Genomic DNA, 21,149 nt, shown 5'->3' with positions numbered 1-21,149 from the left:
CCCCCGCTCGTGATCTCTTTCTCTCTCTCAAATAACTAACTGAAATCTTTAAAACAAAACAAAACAAAACAAAATGTCCACACCCTAACTCCCAGAACCTATGAATATGTTATGTTACATGCCAAGGGGAAATTAAGGTTGGGAATGGAATGAAGGTTGCTGATTAGTTCATTTTAACATAGGGAGATTACCCTGAATTATCTTGATGGGCTGTTATACATGGAAGGAGAAAAGAAAAGAGAATCAGATAAGGAGATATGAGGATGAAAGCAGAACTTGAGGGATACAATTGCTGGCTTTGGAGATGGCCGAGTGCCACGAAGCAAGGGCTGTGGGCAGCTTCTAGAAACTGGAAAAGGCAAGGAAATGAATTCTCTTCTAGATCCTCCAGAAAGAATGCACTACTGCCATCACCTTAATTTTAGCCCAGTGAGATCCATTTTAGACTTCTGACCTCGAAAACTATAAAATAATAAATTTGCCTTGTTTTAAACCACTAAGTTTGTGATAATTGTTATAGCAACAAGAGGAAACCAATGCACTCTGACTCCAGCTCTTTTCTACTCCTATCAGAACATCTTCAGGTGAGTTGACTCATGCAAATGGATCTGGTGGGCCCAAGCCCCAGCCTGCCCAACGTGTTCAGACATTTTCAGATTCCAGAAACCTTTAAGGGACTAGGTTCCCATCTTGTTACAGTTCTATCTTTACTAATCCATATCTTTATTATCATCAGTTGAGGGGATGGAAAGGAGGCCCTAGAGGATTCATTTCTCAAAGTACTCCAGATACAATTCTGATGATCTGGAATGAAACTCTGAAGTGTCTGTCCATTCAGGCAGCTATTACAAAAATACCATAAACTGAATGGCTTATAAACAACAGAAATTTATTTCTCACAGTTCTGGAGGCTGGAAATCCAGAATCAGAGTGCTAGCATGGTCTGGTAAGGGCCCTCTTCCATGATGCTGACTGCCAATTTCTCACTGTGTCCTCACACAGTGAAAGGGGCAGAGATCTTTGTGGGGATTCTTTTATAAGAACCTTAATCTGATCCATGAGGGGCCTAATACCATCACATTGGGAATTAGGATTTCAACACACGAATTTTGCAGGCGACACAAACATTCAGATCATAGCAGGAGGTAAAGCTTGGGAAGTTGGAGAAACTGTATAATTAATTGTGTGCATTTTGTGGTGTGGTATATATGGCAATAGGGAACTAAAAGTAAGAACAAACAGACAAAAAACAGCCCAACTGAATGTAAGCAGAAACTCATTTCTTAAGGACTATTCTGTCTCATGAATCTGTGATCTAATTATTTGCATTAATTTTATCAAGACCATGTGGGTTCCCTGAAACCAAACATAGCTTGCTAGGTTACTGGGTAGGGGCATATTTCCAACATCATACCTGTGTATCAAGAAAATGACTGTGATAATGCCTGATGGCTAGACACAAAATAATTGAGATGAAAATTACCTTTTATCTTTTTTTTGAGAGAGAGAAAGAATGAGCATGAGTGGGGGTGGGGGAGAGGGGTAGAGAGAGGGAGAAAGAATCTTAAGCAGGCTCCATGCCCACTGTGGAGATCATGACCTGAGCCGAAATCGAGTCAGATGCTTAACTGACGGAGGTACCTATATTATTTTGAACAATATAATAAAGAAAAATAAATTCTGGGGTGCCTGCGTGGTTCAGATGGTTGAGCGTCTGCTTCCAGCTCAGGTCGTGATCTCTGGGTCCGGGAACTGAGCCCCAAGTCAGGCTCTCTGCTCAGCGGGGAGTCTGCTTCTCCCTCTCCCTCTGCCTCTCCCCTTGCTCATGCTCTCTCTTTCTGTATCTCTCTGTCTCAAATGAATAAATAAAATCTTAAAAAGAAAAAGAAGTTTCTACTTTTTCTTTAAATGTACACAGGGCCTCAAAACAAAAAAAAACACTTTTAGAAAACAGCCCTTATATTTGCTAAATCTTTTAATTAATAAATTGTTTGATATATTCAACTGAACCCACAAAACTGTTTATATGCAGAAAAAATAAATAGATAAAATCAGGGAAACATTTTGAATTTTAAAATTTGCTCTTTTGTGTCCATAAATATTTGTTGATTAAATATGGTTTGTCTTTATGAGCCTATTCAATGTGCAGTTTTTGCTAAATAAATCAATGCAAATATTTTGTTAGGATCTAAGTTTGTAAACAGCACAGATTTCTATGTAGTTTCATGTTTATTCCAAGCCAGATTTTTCCAAATTTCAACTATTTAAATAGCACCTTCATGATTTTTGTCGTATCTGTACACTGTTGTATTACTAATATTTTAGAAATTAACTTTATTTACTAAAATTTATACTGAAAGAAAACTATGTATCACTACCAGAAACAAAACCAAAAACTATCACTTGCTGAAAGTAGAAAGTAACCATACAATTATAACAAAAATAAACCAATCGTATTTTTTGCCTGCTATAGTTTTGAGTTGGGAAATGCTCTCCTTTTGTTAAAATAGGTAATTAGCAGGTGTGAGAAAATTACTAAAGATATACAATCTGAACTAATACTTTTTCCCCCTGAAGCTAATAAAAAGGATTGAAAGAAAGTTAAAAAGGAAATAATATTACTCTGGGATTCAATATAATTTATCATCATGTCTTTATCATTTTAGTCTGACCAGCTAAAATGACCTCAGTAACATCAGTGTTTTGGAAATGCCATTTAAAATCATTTAATTTTGCCTTCTGAATTGGTTCCTGTCATGGTTGTCTATCAGTACCACTATGCTGCCTCGACTTTAACTAATCTTAGAGTGAATGGTTTTTATAAAGCACCTACCTTGTATGCAAGGTTCCTATTTATGTTTAATTTCTAGTTCCATGTGCATCATTGGCTGCACAAGGTTACCAACAAAATTCTTTTTTTTTTTTTGAGAGTTTATTTTTTTTAGTAATCTTTACGCCCAAATGGGGCTCGAACTCATCACCCTGAGATCGAGTCACATGCTCTTCCAATTTAGCAAGCCAGGCACCCCAGACAAAATTCTTAGAATAAATTCAAGCTATGGCAACCATCCTTTTATTTATGAGAAATCCCTATATTCTTTCTATTGGGCACCTGACAGCATGTTTTACCCAACACTAGCTCGCCTATACAGCCCTGAAGGAGTCACTCATGCTTGAGTTGCCTAGGATTCAATCAAAACAATTCCCACTTGTCTCCTCAAATTTCTTATTACTCCATGTATGGTCGTGAGGCTGGCAGCTTCTCCTTGTTGCTTGTTAGGAACTGCAGATGCTCAGACCCTACCTCAGTCCTACTGAATCAGAATCTGCATTTTAACAAGACACCCAGGTGATTCTTATGCATGTTGAAGTTTGGGAAGAACCAGTCAGTAGTCTTGTCTCTCTCTTCCTCTAAACATCCTTATTTCTCAACTATCTTTGGACTTCACCACCTCTAACTCAATGGTTCTCAACCTTGGGTGCATACTAGAATCGCCTGGGGAATTTTGTTTTGTATTTGTGATGGCTAGTCCCCACCCCAAGAGGTTTTTTGGTTTTGTTTTTTATTAATTGGGAGTAGTCTGAGTATCAGCTTTAATTGCCCCAGGTGATTCTAACGTGAGGCCAGTACTGAAAACCAACTGAAACACTTTCAATGGATGACTGATTTGGACTCCTGGCTTTTGCCCTCTGGCTCCACAAAATCATTCTAGTGGTAAAATGTGCCCTACCCCAAAAAACACATTAGGCCTAGTTGAGCCTCATTGTCTTGTATCAGTTGTCCTATGTCAAGGGAAAAGAGCTGATAAGTTTTTCCCCTCTAAATAATTTACAGGAAGAAACCCGCATGATTGATGCAGTATCCACCAGCAACACAATATTTCTTCATCATTACCATCAAAACCAACCATATCAATCACAGTAAGTACGTAAGTTTCAGTGTTAATAGATTTAAAATTTGTTTACTATTTTAAAAATAATTTTAGATATATAAATGATGTAGCTTTCATAAAAATGATAATTCAATCCATAAGGAGAGGATTTTGTTATTGTTGAACTTCAGACATAACCATAATATAACCAAATAACACTAAGAGTGAAAAAACATATTTGGGAACAAATAAGAAGTTTATTTTGTAAAGATATGCCTCATGTAAAACTCATGTCAGTAAGTGCCTACTATCTGATATTTGTCTCCACCAGATGGCCTGGATTTGACTATGCTCTCAAGGTGGCTTTGGTCTTCATGGAAAACCCTTACAAAGTGTGTGCCTTAGAGGGCAGTTGGCTCATCATCAGGTGCTATACTTTCTGCTCCAATAACCCTCTACTCCACCTTCCAGAGTCTGTTACTTGTGCCTCCAGCTAAATTCCAACATCTCATGTAGATCCTTGACCTGTGGTCTTCATCAATTCCTGCCTAGTTCTTCTGGATTCCTGATCCTTTGTTCCAGATTCCTGGCCTGGGCCTCCTAGAATAATAACAACCACTATTTATGACATGCTGCCAAGAAAACACAAAATATCCAAATATCATCCCATTTTCTCTTCGTAATAACTATCTCCTGATTTCACAGATGAGGACCCTGTCTGACTTGCTATGTTAGTCAGTTTTTGCCAGGTTATGCTACAGTGACAAGCTACTTCAAATTTCAGTGGCTAACAGCATAGATTCACAATAAATGTCAGCTGTAGGTCTCTGATTTGGCTGTCTCTCCCCACAAGCCATCCTTATTCTGGGATCCAGGCTGAAGGAGCAGACCTTATCTGCAACATACCCTTCTCATGGCAGAGGGAAAAGAACAGTGAAGAAAAAGCATGGAACTGATCCTAAATCTTCTATTTGGACATGATTTTCTTCACTTCTGTTCATATTCTATTGTCCAAGCAAGTCACAAGGCCAACCCTGACATCAGTGGGTGTAGAGGGGACTCCTCCTACAAGGAGGGACCTCACAAGGGGGTACCTAATAGAGAAGGACAGCTAATATTTTCAGCAAATAATGTAATCACAGTTGTCCAAATTCTCTCAGCCAGAGAGAGGCAGGGCTGAAGTTTGAATCCAGCTCTGTTTGACTTTCAACCATCATACAATGGTACTTCCATTTTCCTTTTTCTTTTTGCTGATTTCAAGTACTTAACCTCTAGCTTGTTTAGCTCCACATTTCTTGCTTACTCTTCCCTGATTTAGCTGTTCTCCTGGATATAATTTGTGGTGTGAGTGAACTATATTCCTGGCAAATAGGTCTTCAACTTAGCTGAACTGCAGGTCTCTGCCCTCTGATCAGCTTGGTTCTCCTGCTGCCCATGGTCAGAATAAGTTTGAGTCTACTTCTTCAGCTTTGAGCTACACAGATCAAATATCCATCCAGATGATGGATACAGAGAACTTCTTTACTGCTGTATGGAAATTCACACGGACTAAATTTTAGCAGCATGGCCTTAAAGCCTGAAGACCTATATTTAAATTTGGACAAGAAACTTGTTAGGACGATTTCCTGTCAGAAACAAATCCTTTCTTGTGGTGGTGAAATGTGCTCCATGGGAAGTCTTGTTTACTGCTAGTCTTGGTGCAGTGGGCCAGTGAGGTTTTATCAACATGCTTGCATCATCCCAGAGTGGGTTAGCTCCTCCAAAATCTACCCATTCATGTCGTCTTTCATCACTCACCAAGAAATGCCACAGATTTAAAGCTTCCATCTCTTCTGCCAATGTGAGATAGCAGCAGAATCTTACATGCTTTATTTCCAAACAGAAAATATATGTTGCTGTTATAAGATCCAGTGTCAATCATATATCACCCATCATTTCATTAATCATAAATGAAAGCTGAATTCCTCTTTTGTGAGTACCAATTTTGACCTGCTTTTTATTATTTTTTTTAAAGATTTTATTTATTTGTCAGAGAGCAAGAGAGAGTGAGTGCACACATAAGCAGGGGGAGCGGCAGGCAGAGGGAGAAGCAGGCTACCCTCTCAGCAGGGAGCCCAATGTGGGACTCCATCCCAGGATCCCGGGATCATGACCTGAGCCCAAGGCAGACGCTTAACTGACTGAGCCACCCAGGCGTCCCTTGACGTGCTTTTTAGATCAGCATTTGAGAAAGCCACTTTCTAACTTAAAAGTTGAGTTCATTTTTTAAAGAATGCTATTGGAAAAGAAAATAAATAGTAGGTCCAAACAGTTATTGTTAAAATTTCTTTAGAGAGTATGACCTCACTGTATTACCCTTTAAGGAACTGTGTTTACTTTCTCCAGTATATATAACCAACTATTCTCTGAGTTAACAATATATTAAACTTTATGTCCATTAGAGACAATGAAAGAATTATATATATAAAAGCATAAGTTACAGAGTTTTTAACACAAAACAAAGCTTCCTTCCAGAAGAGCAGTTATTTCCATACTAATCTGCTACCCAATAAGTTCTTGTTCACATATTAGGATTGAATATCTCATAAACTATCATCTCAACTTATTTTTTTCACTTAATGGTTAGTATGTATGAAATCATAATGAGGCATAAAAATCCCATTCAATGTTTTTCAATTTTTTTGCATCTTGGCTTAAAAAAAAAAGGATATATCAGAGGCCTCAAGGCTAGAATAAGACTTTTCTTTAAATGCATGAATCAAAATTAGATGTTCTCTGTATGTGCCTTCTATGAATTTTCATTATGTATTTTTGTGTAAATAAAATAGAGGAAATGAAAATTAGGAAATGTGGTTCTGACCAAAGAATGATTCTCTTTCTTCAGTTTCCTCCAAATTTAAGGATGTGGTATTCATTCTAACCCAACACTTAACAAAAAAGCAGTGCCCATTTAAACTTGGCAATCTGGGCTTTACTCCTGCTGTAGCTTTATAATTTTCTGCACAAGTAGCAATCACTGCAGTAGTTTTGATTAAATGATTACCCATAGGCCTGCTCTTGAATGAAATGACAAATGTTCTCTGGAAAAATTCAAGTAGACATTATAAACTTGGACACTTTCTAGGGCGTGAGTATGCTCCAAATGACATTATGTATTAGTAATAGCAATGATCTATGACTCAAACATAATAATCTACTTCCTATAGAGAGGAGAAAGTAGTTTCATTGACTAAAAATGATGGGGAAAAAAATAAAAAACATTTTTTTTTTCAATATAAGGAAAGAGCTTGGTGAAGTTCAAAACTTCCTTATCAGTACTTGTGGAAAGTTTGGTGGGTGTGTGCAGACTAATACAGTATACCTATGCCAAAAAGGAATGTCTTGAAAGGAGATTTGGAAGGCCAGGGAATTTTTTCTTTCCCCTTTTCAGTCTCCACCACTCAATATATTTGCTATATGGACAAGAACTTGTTTTCTCTGAATGAGAGAAAAATGATTTGGACATTCAGATAAGGAAACCTTCACAAATCTTTTTTTTTTTTTTTAAGATTTTATTTATTTATTTGAGAGGGAGAGAGAGAGAGCATGAGCAAGAGTACAAGAGCATGGGGAGGGAGAAGCACACTGTTCGCTGAGCAGGGAGCCCTATGCGGGGCTCAATCCCAGGAGGCTGGGCTTGATCCCAGGGTGCTGAGATCATGACCTGCACCTAAGGCAGATGATTAACAGACTGAGCCACCTAGGCCCCCGCAAATTTTATTTTTAAGTTCTATGATCTAATTGCTGAAACAACTGTATTTCTAAAGAGTAATACTTTATGCTTTGACTACATATGTCATCCTTGTTTCAGTGTTTTCATCCTTTTGTTTTTATTATGTTCAGTTGGCCAACATATTAGTTTTTGATGTAGTGTTCAATGATTCATTAGTTGCGTATAACACCCAGTGCTCTACATAGCACGTGCCTTCCTTAATACCCATCACCCGGTTACCCCATCCCCACCCCCCTTCCCGCAGTTTGTTTCCTGGGGTCCAGAGTCTCTCATGGGTTGTCTCCCTCTCTGGTTTCTTCACACTGTTTTCATCCTTTAAAGACAGTCACTAGCAAGGCAGAGCCCAAAGTTTCAAAGCACGAGGAAGCTACGGCCTATTTCCAAAAATATTCACAACTTCAAAATAAATAAAAATATACATTTTGCAATTAGTAGGTTTTAAAAGGCATACTCCATATTTTGCTTGGAAAACAACAGAATTATTCAAGTATCTAAGTATTAGGTTATTCTAAAAACTTTTGATCTTAGCAAATCCTAAAATGACACTTATTGTAGCTTAAGAATTCAAAGGAATATAGTGAAGGGACATTAATTCATGCCACTAATATTAAAACAAATTATTTGCTTTTGAAATTTGGTGGCTTTTACAAATACAAAGATAAAGTATATGGGTTGCTACTATATATTATAATAATAATTTGGATGTAAAAATAATTTTTCTTCAATAAATCATAATCAAAATGGAAATTTATAAAATGATATTCTATCAAAACAAATAAATAAACCAAACTGGTTTCAGCGAAGGAGCTCTTGAGGACCAGGTTTTTATTTTGGCTCCACCATCAGCTAGCTGTGTTGTTGATTTCAGGTGAACTAACCTATATGCTTCAGTTTTCTAATGGGAGACGGGGGCCTTAAGGATTAGGACTCCCCACTGTTCATTCTAACTCTAACTTGGATTGATTTGTTTCTCTAAGCCCTCTGCAGGGATATGGCATAGTCAGGGATTGAACAGAGACCTACAATGTCTATGAAAATAGAATGTGTTAGATATGGATTGGAGAATAAATGGAAGGTGTTTCAGTAAATTTTCCCTTAATGGCATAAAGGAAGGCAAGGTCAAGAGTGTAGAAGACAAGGGTAGGATTAGCAAGGGTCTGGCCAAGAGTGAAAGTAAAAGAAAAGTAAAAGTAAAAGACATTCCCATATATGTCACCAGCAATTCATAAAGGGATATCAGTAGAAGGGGTTCTTATAGCCAATAGCCTTTTTTCCTCACATTGGTGATGACTCTTGAGAATGAAGAGTCTGAATATGTGTGGCATCCAGCAAAGGATACTGAAGGACAGAATACCACAACTCTGCCACTCATAATGGCATAACCCTTGGAATTTACAAAGCATGTCTCCTATATTAGCCTACTGTTTCTTCTGGATAACCTTATGGCTGAGGCAGGGAAAGAATACACTGGTTAAGCATATGAATGTCAGAGTCAGACAGTCTTGGGTTCAAATCCTAGTTCCACCCCTCTTGGCTGAGTTGGCTTTGGGCAATTCATTCTTTTAACAAATACATTTTGAATCTGCTATGCTAGCCACTGAAAATACAGGAGGCAGGCAATAAAGTTAATGATTTTTAGATTGCATGAGTGCTCTGAGGAAAATCAAATAGGGTAATGAAGTGGAGAGTAATGGAGGTGGGGCTACATGGGATCGGGTTTTAGGAAAAACTACTCTAAGGAAGTACCATTTGATCTAAGACTTGATTGAGAAGAAGGAGTCAGCCATGTAAGGATCTACTGGAAGGGAGCTGAGATCTTCTGCTGGGGCAGGAGAAACAGCACATGCAACCGCTCTATGATGGGAAAGAGCTTACCTGTTCCAGAAAAAGCGACTCAGCCAGTGTCCTGAGTGCTGTGAAGGAGGGGGAAAGTAGAGCATGAAATCCAAGAGGTAATTAGAATCCAGATCATTTGTGAGACTTACAGAACAGAGGAGGACATTTAGATTTCTTTTTTTTTTTTTCTCTCTCTCTAAATGCAATTAAGCCAGAGGAGGGGTTTTTTTTGCAAGGAGCATAACATTATTTATTTGATGATTTTAAAAGATCACCCTTGATACTGTAACAAAGTATATATATATTTTTTTAATTTTTTTTTTTTAAGATTTTATTTATTTGCGAGAGAGACAATGAGAGAGAGACAGAGAGCATGAGAGGGAGGAGGGTCAGAGGGAGAAGCAGACTCCCTGCTGAGCAGGGAGCCTGATGTGGGACTCGATCCCAGGACTCCAGGATCATGACCTGAGCCGAAGGCAGTCGCTTAACCAACTGAGCCACCCAGGCGCCCCTGTAACAAAGTATATTGAAGAACAATGAGTGGAAGCAAGGATTCTAGTTATGTGATTATTTTAGTTGTCCAGGCTCAGCTTTCTTATTTGTAAAATGGGAACAATAATAGGTACATGACAGGGCAATTTTAAGAACTGAATGAGATAAGATAAATGAGCAAATGCACAGTTCCATCAAACGGTGAGTGTTCAGTAAATAGGGGTGTCACTGTCCCCATTTACACAAAAGAAAACTGGCTTTCTTAATGGTTAAATGACTTGGTCATGGTCAGGCAGCCAATATCCATGGCTGGCCAGAGCCTGAATCCAAGTTGTAGAATTCCAAAACCAATGTAAGTCCATATTCACATGATCAGAAAAAGATAACTTAAACTTATACTTCAGTTCAACAAAGTGAGAGACATACTGTAATGTGCTGGGACGTCAGGATAACAGGCCTCTTCTGAGAAGGGCAAAGTTTAGTAGGAGTGACAGATATGAAGGTAAACAATTTCGAACTGAAATGAAATAGATGACAATAGATATATGTCACTCACAGAGAGGATTTCACATAAGATACCTGAGCTGGGTTCTGAAGTATAATAAATGGTCACCAGACAGATGGAAAGCAGCAATAACAGCACGTGAGGAGGGGTCATAAACATAAGAATAAGAAGCAGTTTGTCAAACTGAGTGATTTGAAAGTATTGGTGTAAACAATATGTGGGGGAAGAAAGAGGTTTTGGGGTGGGGGGAAAAAGGATCAGGGTGCCATCATTACCAACAGGAATGATAATAGGGCTAAAAGTAGAAACTACCACTTCTATCAGTTGCAAGTGAATAGGATATCTAGACTACCAGGAGGAATGGGACAATGGTGACATTAAATAAATAATAATATATGGCACTTGAACATATTGCTTGACTTATTCTGCCTCATATGAGCCTGTAGCATCTCCATGAGTACTCAAAGCACAGAATGAACCTATGTGGAGAATGAAGCACAGGTGGTTTAAGTGCCTTGGCCAAGGTCACTCAGATGGCAAATAAAAGAACCAAGAGAAGAACCTAGATTGCTTATCAGTTGTTCAAGTACCGTCTATTGACTACATATACTTGTCTATTTGCCTGGGAAATAGAGAAAACTTTTGAGAAAGAACTAGAGGCAGAGCACAGCAGAAGGGCTGGATGACAAGGACATTGAGGACATGAAGGAATATTTAAAGAGCAGGCGGGGAGGAGAAATTAACATCTATCTGGATAATACCTGAATATAGGTTAACACTGGGGAATTGGAAAGAAAATGAATAGAGGCTAGAGGAGACCAGGGACCCAAAGACTTCTGGAAGGAAGGAGAGGAGAGAGAAAGGAAGGGTGGGAAAGAAATAAGGAAAGAGAAAGAGGGAGAGGGGATGGGAAAGGAAGGGAGAAAGAGGCAGAAGAAGGAAAGATAAGCTGGCAGACACAGGCTGTGGGGGAAATTGTAGCTAGAGCATGCAGATGACTATCCCAGAGAAAAATGTCCCTGAGAATGAAGAAAAAAAAAGGGGGATATAAAACTCTGGGTGGCTATATACAAAGAGTTGGTTGTAGTTCAATGATTACAACAATGGGGGTGACATGGTTTAGGGCTGGAGAAGATTGCAGAAAATTTTCCTCTCCCCATTGTTTCAGTAGTCTGCCACTAAGCAAAAAAGGTAATCTAAAAGTGTAGTTAGTTGGCATTTTTAGGATTTTTCCATGATATATGACTGCAGTGACAGAGAATATTTGAAATTGGGAGTTCTCAGAAATTCCAGAATATGTAATAATAACAATGAATCCTTTTTGAGTGCCAAGCATTGTTCTAAGAGCTGAAGTCATTTCATCCCCTCAGCAACCCTATGAAGTAGATTCTTTTATTATTTCCACTGGCCAGATAAGGAATCTGTGGCACAGTGAGGTTGAGTAACTGCTCAAGGTCACACAAATAGCAAATGGCAGAGCTGGCTCTGAGTTTTGTTTCCCCCAACTACTATACAAAATTCCCAAAGGGTTTGGTTACATTTGTTTTCATTCTCTTTGAAGGTGATATTATCGCAAAGCATTTTGGAACAGAGAGGTTACCAGTTTTACAGATTCTGTGAATGCACATCAACAGGTTTAATTCACCATTTAAAATATTTGTATGTAGGTAGGTAAAACATTATGAACCACCAGATAATTTAGGCAAAGAGCATTGAGATCTTCATAGGAAGCTGACTTGAATTGTTCTCTCTCTTTCAAAATGAAAAATATCTTGCCAAACAAAGGTGAAAAGTCCCAAACCAAACACTAAAGTAGTAGTATTTCTTTCTATGTTGCTTTATGAAATATTGGCAGCCAGACATATTTCTCAACCCCAGAAGACATAAATCTTTCAGAGGGAAACCAAATTTCTTTGGTTTGGCTGCCAAACGATGACTTCAGCCTTGAATCTCATCTCAGAAAACTGTAAACACCCTTTTCCTCCCCTGTGTTTAATTTTAAGCATATCTTCCCTTCCTGAAGACCATCTTTCTTCCTTTGCGGTGGCTGTCTCTCACCTCTATCTTATCCTGCATGCCAGGCTATGAGTCCTGACCTGTTGGCTGACAGGCTGCCCAGGCCTACCACAAGCCCTCTGCACTGTCACCTCATGCTCACTCCCCTCTGTCCTTCTTTCATCTACTTTCCATCTCTTTCTTTGCACTAGCAGTTCTTGGCTTTCAATTCACATTCCATTAAGGGTTGATGATTTTGCTCTGGAGGTTTTTTCCATGGACCTGCTGCTGTCTCCCTTATCACAGTGACCTTTAGCTTATAATCTGTGCCTATGGGGCAAAAAAGATTTGGAGGTTTCATTTAAAAATGGTCTTAGCTCACTTCTCTAGCAACCATGAGCAATGAAGTCTACATAAGTATGCAAGCATATCTACATCTACATGCGCTTCAGAGTGAAAGGAATTGATGTGCCTGAGAATGGGGAGGGGATGGGGTTCACTCTCCAGAAGTTCAGATCAGCATGATGTATTCTGGGTGTTCCTGTGAAGGAGACAGCAGGATGTAGAGGAATGAGCACTGGACTGGGAGACAGGAGAGTAGAGCAAGTACTAGTCCAAGTTCTGACAACAGACAAACCAGCTTGTATGACATAGGAAAGAAAGTCATACTGACATCCACTCTGGGTATCAGTTTTTTTCATACTTAAAGCATTGGACTAAGTAGATTCTCAACCTGGATAAACCTTGAAATCACTTGAGAGAGTTCTGGAATGTCAGAAGAAAAATCAATATTAGGGGCTTTAACACGAGACATACTTAATTAGGATACTTAATTAGGAATGGAGCCCTAGAATCTGAATATATGATTTGATGTAGCCACCCCAGCCTAGATTTGAGGACCAGCATTAGGGGACCCTTTGATTCACTAAAGTCTGATGTCCAAGTTCCATTAGCACTCCCCAGGCAAGGTAAAGCACAGAACAGTAATACCCATTGTTACCCAGCCATCCTTTAGAAGTGGCTAGTGCTGAACTAGGCAACACAAACAGCCCAAACAGCTGGACTTGTTGCTTTGGACTAGTTTATCAGCAGTTTGGATGCTCACAGGTTCTATATAGCAAGTAACAATTCCTTCTTCTATACGACTTTTTTTTCACAATGTGTTGAAATCACAATTACTTGCAAAGTTGTTCCTGAAAGGAGGCACATTATCTAGCAGTGATTTGACCACTTCTACTTATATCTTAAAGTACTGGTCACATCACTGCCACGATTTTGTTGGTTCTTGGAGTCTTATTGGTGTATGAAGGTGAAATGAGAGGAACCACCTAAAACTGCAATTTGTAAGAACCAGGTGAAAACAAGACCTTTCAGAATTAGTCATTTGTTGGGCTCATTTCTTTTTGCTATCAAGCATCCTTTTTTTTTTTTTTTTTTTGGTAAAAACAGATTTCTTTTACGGTAATTATTTTTTTGATTCTTGGGTAATTAGCCCAATTTAATTATTGACTCCTTTTTGCACCCTTTTTTTGCATCCCTGTTGTCAGTTGATTCGGCTGTCACTCCCACAAAAAGCAGAGTGTACTTTTCCATCATTTGACATTGGGTTTGGCCACATGACTTGCTTTGTCCAATGGAATGTTAGCAGATATGATGTGAGTGGAGACTTCAACACTGCTCATATGGTAGGACTTGCACTTTTGTACTTTCCTGTGAGAAGAACCTCTTCCATATAGCTCCTGCCCCTTATCTGGGCCCCTGAAGGAATATATGTGACGTTATCTTTACCACCTAACCCAGTCTTTAAGCAGAGCCACACAGCTAGGCCCAGCTTAGATCAGCTGACCCCCAGCCTGTCTGTAGATGCCTGAGGAAATAAATGACTACGATTTCAAGCTGTTGAATTCTGGAGTGGTCTGCTTCCCTTGTAATAGCTGTTTGATTCTTGATGTCAGTCAAGATTTTCTGCCTTACCCTGATCAATGGGTGGCATGTGACCCAATCTAGACCACTCATATCTCTTCCCCCAAATCACAAACCACTGATAAATAGCTAGAACTGCCCTCAGCCTCAGCAGTCTGCTGTTCCCTAAACACTTTTCTTTAGTTCCTGATACAGAGACTATTTGAAATTACCTAGTTTTTGTCCTTTTCTTGCTAGTTCAGCAGACTTCCCTCATGCTTTGCCCATTCTTCATAATCTTCTAATGGGGGTTTCTTGGTATCACTCCCTTACATTATGCCTTATGTTTATATCCTAATCAGCTCTTTGCTATTTATGTTAGGGTCTTCTCTATTGCTTACAACTAAAAAGCTTAACTATTACTGAGGGAATCAAAGGGAAAATGAAAGGGTGTCAAAAGCAAACCTGACCTAACTCACAACATGGTGGTGGGGGGGGGGGGGTAAGTTGTTAGCTACGTTTTCCTAGCCCCTTTCTCACATTACATCTACATTTTTCATGATAAAGAGAGAGGAATTCTGTGAATTAATTCTTATAAATTGCTATTAATAAACAGATCTACCGAGGTAAAAATATTTTGAATTTTTTATATAGAATTTCAGAAAAGAAAAAATTCAGTAACCTACTTAGAAGCAACTATTATTAAAAAAAAATGACTCTCCCACAATAACTCACAGGTAGAAGTGAACAGGACATGTCCTATCTTGAAGTCTTACTGGTTCCCTGAGATGAGGAAGGTTTTAATTTTAACCTGAAATCATGCTCCATATTTGTTAATATTAGAAAATAAATAATTTTTCCTTAAGTTATATATTCCCTTTTTTGCAGTACTTCTTCATATTGAAGAAGTAACATAGGTTTCATTTAAATAATCATACCAATACAGGAGAGGATAACCTGAATCTTCTAGTACATTAAAATTTTACCTATGAATGGATCAGCCATTGAATGCTATAATTTAGAGATTTCTGTGTCATCATAAATATTACATAACTTTTTAGAATGCCAAATATGTGCCATAAAAATGTGTAGGAACATAGGTTCTGACAGATGTTAAACACCCTTTTTCATCTGACCATGAATCTTTGTTTTCATGAATCTTGAAAAAAGATTGCCCAAGGGCACCTGGGTGGCTCAGTTGGTTAAGCGACTGCCTTCGGCTCAGGTCATGATCCTGGAGTCCCGGGATCGAGTCCCGCATCGGGCTCCCTGCTCGGCAGGGAGTCTGCTTCTCCCTCTGACCCTCCTCCCTCTCATGCTCTCTGTATCTCATTCTCTCTGTCTCAAATAAATAAATAAAATCTTTAAAAAAAAAGAAAAAAGATTGCCCAAGATCTTTGGAATGAATACACAACAGAAAATAAATCCATCACAATCAAAAAATGACTCAAAGGAAACAAGCTTCCAGAAGGGGAAAAAATAAAAGCAGCTGCCAGACCCCATGCCACGCCCATAAATTGTTGCACAGCTGTTACCACCTCCAGTGATGATGTTTTGCCAAACCAAAGACCAAGGTATTCCTGGGATGATGTGCTAAAGTCTTCATCCAGGCATCTCTGTATAACTTATGCATTCTAAAAGCAAGAAAAATTGGTTCCTCTCCAAGGACAGAGTTGGTGGAAAAGGGACATTTTTAGGGCATGTATCTCCTGGCAGGGTTCTAGGCAGAGGTAGTATCCCCAAGTATTCTTTCCTTTCCAAAAGACTCTCTGAGATTGTGTTGACAGCTTATCTTCAGAACACAAAGAGTGTCCAGGAAACACAAAAACACTGCATTAAGAAATCATCACTCCAATGAGAAAGTGGAAAATGTGGTAACAGAGTGAAGGAATTTTGTTCAGAATCTTAAAGTTTGCTTTTACGCCGCAGACTATATAAAAATACTTTCAGTTACATTCTCAAGCAATCACTAGGTCACTTCTTCTCTTCTCTTCTCCTTTCCTTTTCCCTTTCCTTTCCTTTCCTTTCCCTTCCTTCCTTCCTTCCATCCTTCCTTCTCTCTCTCTCCTCTTCTCTCTCCTCTCCTGTCTCCTTTCCTCTTCTTTCTTTTCTTTCTGGAGCAGTTGTTAATTTCGGATTTAGCAGATACCATCAAGTTCCCACAATTTGCATCAGGACTCTGTGAATATTCATATTACCTTGTAAAGTTCCCTGTGAGAGGCAATTTCCATTTTACTTACAAACACATGTATAGGAATGGATAGATTCTATAGTAACCCTAGAACCATGGCAAATCAAGCCACCTCACTGAACAAATCTTTATTAGATTCATCATCTATTATGAGCCACGCACTGTGGTAGAAAATGGGGACTCATTGATGAATAAAATATTATCCCTGCCTCAAGGATCTTACAGCCTAGGGAGGAGGAATTCCAGAGTTTAAACTTAATAAATAAATGGATTGTTTTCAATTCTATAATTGGGAGATATAGAGAAGATTCCTGCCTCATATACCCAACTGCTTTCTTAGAAGTATGATAGTTATACACATAGTCTCAAGATTTGTAATGCCTTGGATTTTCTTATTTATTTGTTTATTTTTAAGATTTGATTTATTCTTTTAAGAGAGAGAGCACAAGCAGAGGGAGCAGCAGAGGGAGGGGGAGAAGCAGACTTCCCGCTAAGCAGGGAGCCTGATGTGGGGCTTGATCCCAGGACCTTGGGATCACGACCTGAGCCCAAGGCAGATGCTTAACCAACTGAGCCACCCAGGCGCATCACTCACAAAAACTGGATGATTTGGCATGTGAAGTAGTTACCATAAGTCTCAGTTTTATCAGCTTAAAATGGGGACAAAATCTTAGCTACCTCACAGGTTTTTGTGAGAATTAATTGAGATCATACTTATAAGAATCCTGCACAGAGTACAGAGTAAGCCCTGAATAAATATCAGCTTAAATTATTACTATGTTCTAGGTACTTTGCTACATACACACTTGGGTGTGCTGAGATGAGTATTTTACTATCACTACCATTAAGGATCATGCAACATAATGTAAGAGACAATCCCCCACTGTAAGCTCCGCTCAGAGATCATTTTCTCTCCTTTAGCAACACACTGAGTTCTCCTTTGCCCCACCATGCTCTTTGGTCTGGATTGGAGAGTCTCATTTTCTTATTTTAGGAACCTCATGAAAACATTAAGTATGAGACATAAAATTGTAATGTCCCTATAATCAGCCAAGATGTTCCATCTCATCAGCTGAGATAGGAGAAGAATGAATAAGCATTCCTCAATTTTCTCTTTTGTTTAAGTTATTCATTTATTTGTTGGTTTGTTTACTTTAGTAGTGAGGTATAGCATACATACTATAAGATACACAAATCCAGCTCAATAAATTTTACTTATGTACACAGTTGTTAACCATGACTCAGATCAAATTTACCAACTTCCAGAAGTCTCTCTCATGCACCCTCCCAATCATGACTTTCTCACCAAATACAACTGCTATTTTGACTTCTATCACAACGTATTAGTTTTGCCTGTATTAGAATTTTATATAAATAGAATTAAATATGTAGTCTTTTGTCTCTGCTCTATCATTCAACATTGTACCTGTCATGTTCATCCATGTTGCATGTAGCAGTAGCTTGTTCTTTTTCATTACTGCTAGTATGCTATTGTACAATATAGCACAATTTATTATTCATTTTATTATTGAGCATTTAGATTGATTTTCATTTTTATGTTGGATAATATTGCTATGATCCCTCTTATACATATCTTTTGCTGCATATATGTATGCTTTTTCATTGGTACTTAGAAATGGAATTGCTGTATCATATGGTCATATGTCAGACTGCCAGACAGAAGTTTATACTCCCTTTAGCAGTGAATGAGTTTCTGTTGCTCTGTATTCTCCTCTACACTTGGTTTTATCTTTTTTTCCCCTTAAATTTTATACATTCTAGTGGTCATGTAGTGATATCTCATTGTAGTTTTAATTTGTATTATCCTAGTGGCTAATGATACTGATTACCCTTTCATGTGCTTATTACCTGTTTAGGAAATGTTTGTCCATTTTTTTAAAAGAGTTTATGTATTTACTTAAAAGAGAGAGAGAGAACGAGTGGGGAGAGGGGCAGAGGGAGAAGCAGACTTCCTGTGAAGCAGGGAGCCCCACATGGGACTTGATCCCAGGCCCCTGGGGTCATGACCTGAGCTGAAGGCAGACGCTTAACTGAGCCACCCAGGCTCAGTTTGTCTTTCTTTGTCATTTGTCTTTCTTACATAAGATTTTCTGGGGTTTTTTTCTTGTTAATTTGCAGGATTTCCTTATTTTTGGCTCTATTATTGTGAACATAATTCTACTCTGTGACTTGAATTTTCATTATCTGTTAAGTTTATTAAGAGAAGTTCTTAAATTCAATCAAAAAGAATTTATCAATCTTCTGTATTATGGTTACTGTTTCTGTACTTCTATATGGTTAGTGTTTAAAAGAATTTTTTGCATACCCCCAAGACAATGAAGATATTCTTTTAGGGGCGCCTGGGTGGCTCAGTTGGTTAAGCAACTGCCTTCAGCTCAGGTCATGATCCTGGAGTCCTAGGATCAAGTCCCACGTCGGGCTCCCTGCTCAGCGGGGGGTCTGCTTCTCCCTCTGACCCTCTTCCCTCTCGTGCTCTCATTCTCTCTCTCTCAAATAAATAAATAAAATCTTTAAAAAAAAAAGATATTCTTTTATATTTTGAATCTTTATTGTTTTATGTTTTGTGTGTAAGTCTTCGACCCACTAGAAAATGGTTTTATGTACAGTGTGAAGTGTGAGGTAAAGGTTCTTTTTAAAAATCTCTATGGATATTCAATTGATCCAACTGTACCTATTGAAAAGAGCATTCTTTCCCCCCACTATACTGCAAAGAGGAACCAGGTGACTATAAACATATGGTTCTCTCTGGCTCCTCTGTTGTGTTCTATTTGTCTATTCTGACACCAATACCACTGTTGTAGTTACTTCATAATAAGCCTTGATATTTGGAAATATAAGTACTCCCACTTTGTTCTTATTCTGTGAAAACTGTTTGAAAATCAGTGTATCAGTTTTCACTACTCCTTCCATTGGGATCGTCTACATATTAATTGTAATTTATTGAATCTACAGAATAACTTTCTTCACTTTTGAGTCTTCTAATCCATGAACTTGATATAGCCTCCATTTGTTTATGCTTTAATTTCTCACAGCAATGTTTTCTAGGGTTTTTATTTTTAGAGCTCTTATATAGCTTTCTTCATGGATTTTTTGCTACATGATTTCTGTTTTGCTATTAGAGTAAATGATGTTTTAAAATTTCATTAAAATTTTTTTCTGTGGTTAGTGTGTAGGACCATAATTAATATAGTGATTTTATAGCCAATTACCTTCCTAAATTTATTAATTTCAGAGCTTCATATATAGATTCTTTTGATAATTCTCTATTAGCACAATCATGTTATCTATAAACAATGGCAATTTCACTTGTACATTTCTGTTTCTTATATCTTTTTGTTACTTTTTCTTATTTTATTACACTGGGTAGAACCTCCAGTATGATATTGAAGATGAGGTAAAAGCAGGACATGCTTGGGGGGCGGAGCAAGATGGCGGAGGAGTAGGAGACCTAGATTTCGTCTCCTCTCAGGAATTCAGCTGGATAGGGATCAAACCATTCTGAACACCTACAAACTCAACAGGAGATTGAAGAACAGAAGAGCAACAACTCTCTGAACAGAAAAGCGACCACTTTCTGGAAGGTAGGACGTGCGGAGAAGTGAATCCGAGGCGATATTCGGGAGGATAGATGGCGGGGGAGGGGCCTCCGTCGGCCGCTTCTGGCAAGTGATAGAGCCGCGGAGCACAAAATCAGAACTTTTAAAAGTCTGCTCGGCTGAGGGACGTCACTCTGGTGGCTAAGCGGGGGATGGAACCCTCGCGGGACAGTGTGGTCTCAGGACCCTTGGGGTCACAGAAAGACTGGGGGTGCCTGAGTGCGGCAGAGCTCCCAGGTATCGGAGCAGGGAAGCCGGCTGCAGAGGCGGAGCCCAGGCGCGGGCTCTCAGCTCGGGGTTGCCATAAACCGTGACCCGCGGCACAGTCGGGCCCCTGCTCCTCCAGCAGGGACCCAACAAGCGGCAGATCCGGGAGACTCACCTTCCTTCCCCGGGAGGAGCCGCGCAGGAGTGCACCGCGGGGATCTGCTGGGTTTGGAGACTCCACACAGGGTCGGGTGACAGAGATAGAAACGCGCGGTCACAGCCCGGGCGAGCACGGAGTGCGGCCGGAGACCAGGGAGACGGGAGTGACTGACGGCTTTTCTCTGGGGGCTCACTGAGGGGCGGGGCCCGAGTTCTCGGCTCCTCCGGGGCAGAGATTGGGAGGCCGCCATTTTCACTCTCCTCCTCCAAAGCTGTACGGAAAGCTCGCAGGGAACAAAAGCCCCGGAGAGCATACCCGAGCAGATTACTTAGCCGGGAGGGGAAAGGGCGGGACAATTCCGCCTCCGGCAGAGACATTTGGAAACCACGGCAACAGGCCGCTCCCCAGAAGATCAGCGACAACAGCCAGCCAAGACCAAGTTAACCGATCAATGAGAACGGCAGAACTCCAGCGCTAGGGGACTACTGCACATAGAATTCACGGCTTTTTTACCATGATTCTTTAGTCTTTTAAAGTTAATTTTTTTTTAACTGTCTTTTTGTCTTTTTATTTCCTTTTGAATTTTTCTTTTTCCCTTTT

The 21,149-nt window shown here is 39.2% G+C and overlaps 1 long non-coding RNA gene across 1 annotated transcript in view; it reads left to right on the top strand.

Annotated features, from left to right (window-relative positions):
- The window catches only part of LOC145716927 (uncharacterized), a 69,952-nt gene that overhangs the window by 47,558 nt on the left and 1,245 nt on the right, over positions 1–21,149 (top strand). The window lies entirely within an intron of this gene.

The sequence above is a fragment of the Leptonychotes weddellii genome, chromosome 14, assembly GCF_054177405.1.
Source record: "Leptonychotes weddellii isolate Sample4059 chromosome 14, ASM5417740v2, whole genome shotgun sequence".
Classification (NCBI taxonomy): Eukaryota; Metazoa; Chordata; class Mammalia; order Carnivora; family Phocidae; genus Leptonychotes; species Leptonychotes weddellii.
This window is presented reverse-complemented; position numbering and strand designations above follow the sequence as displayed.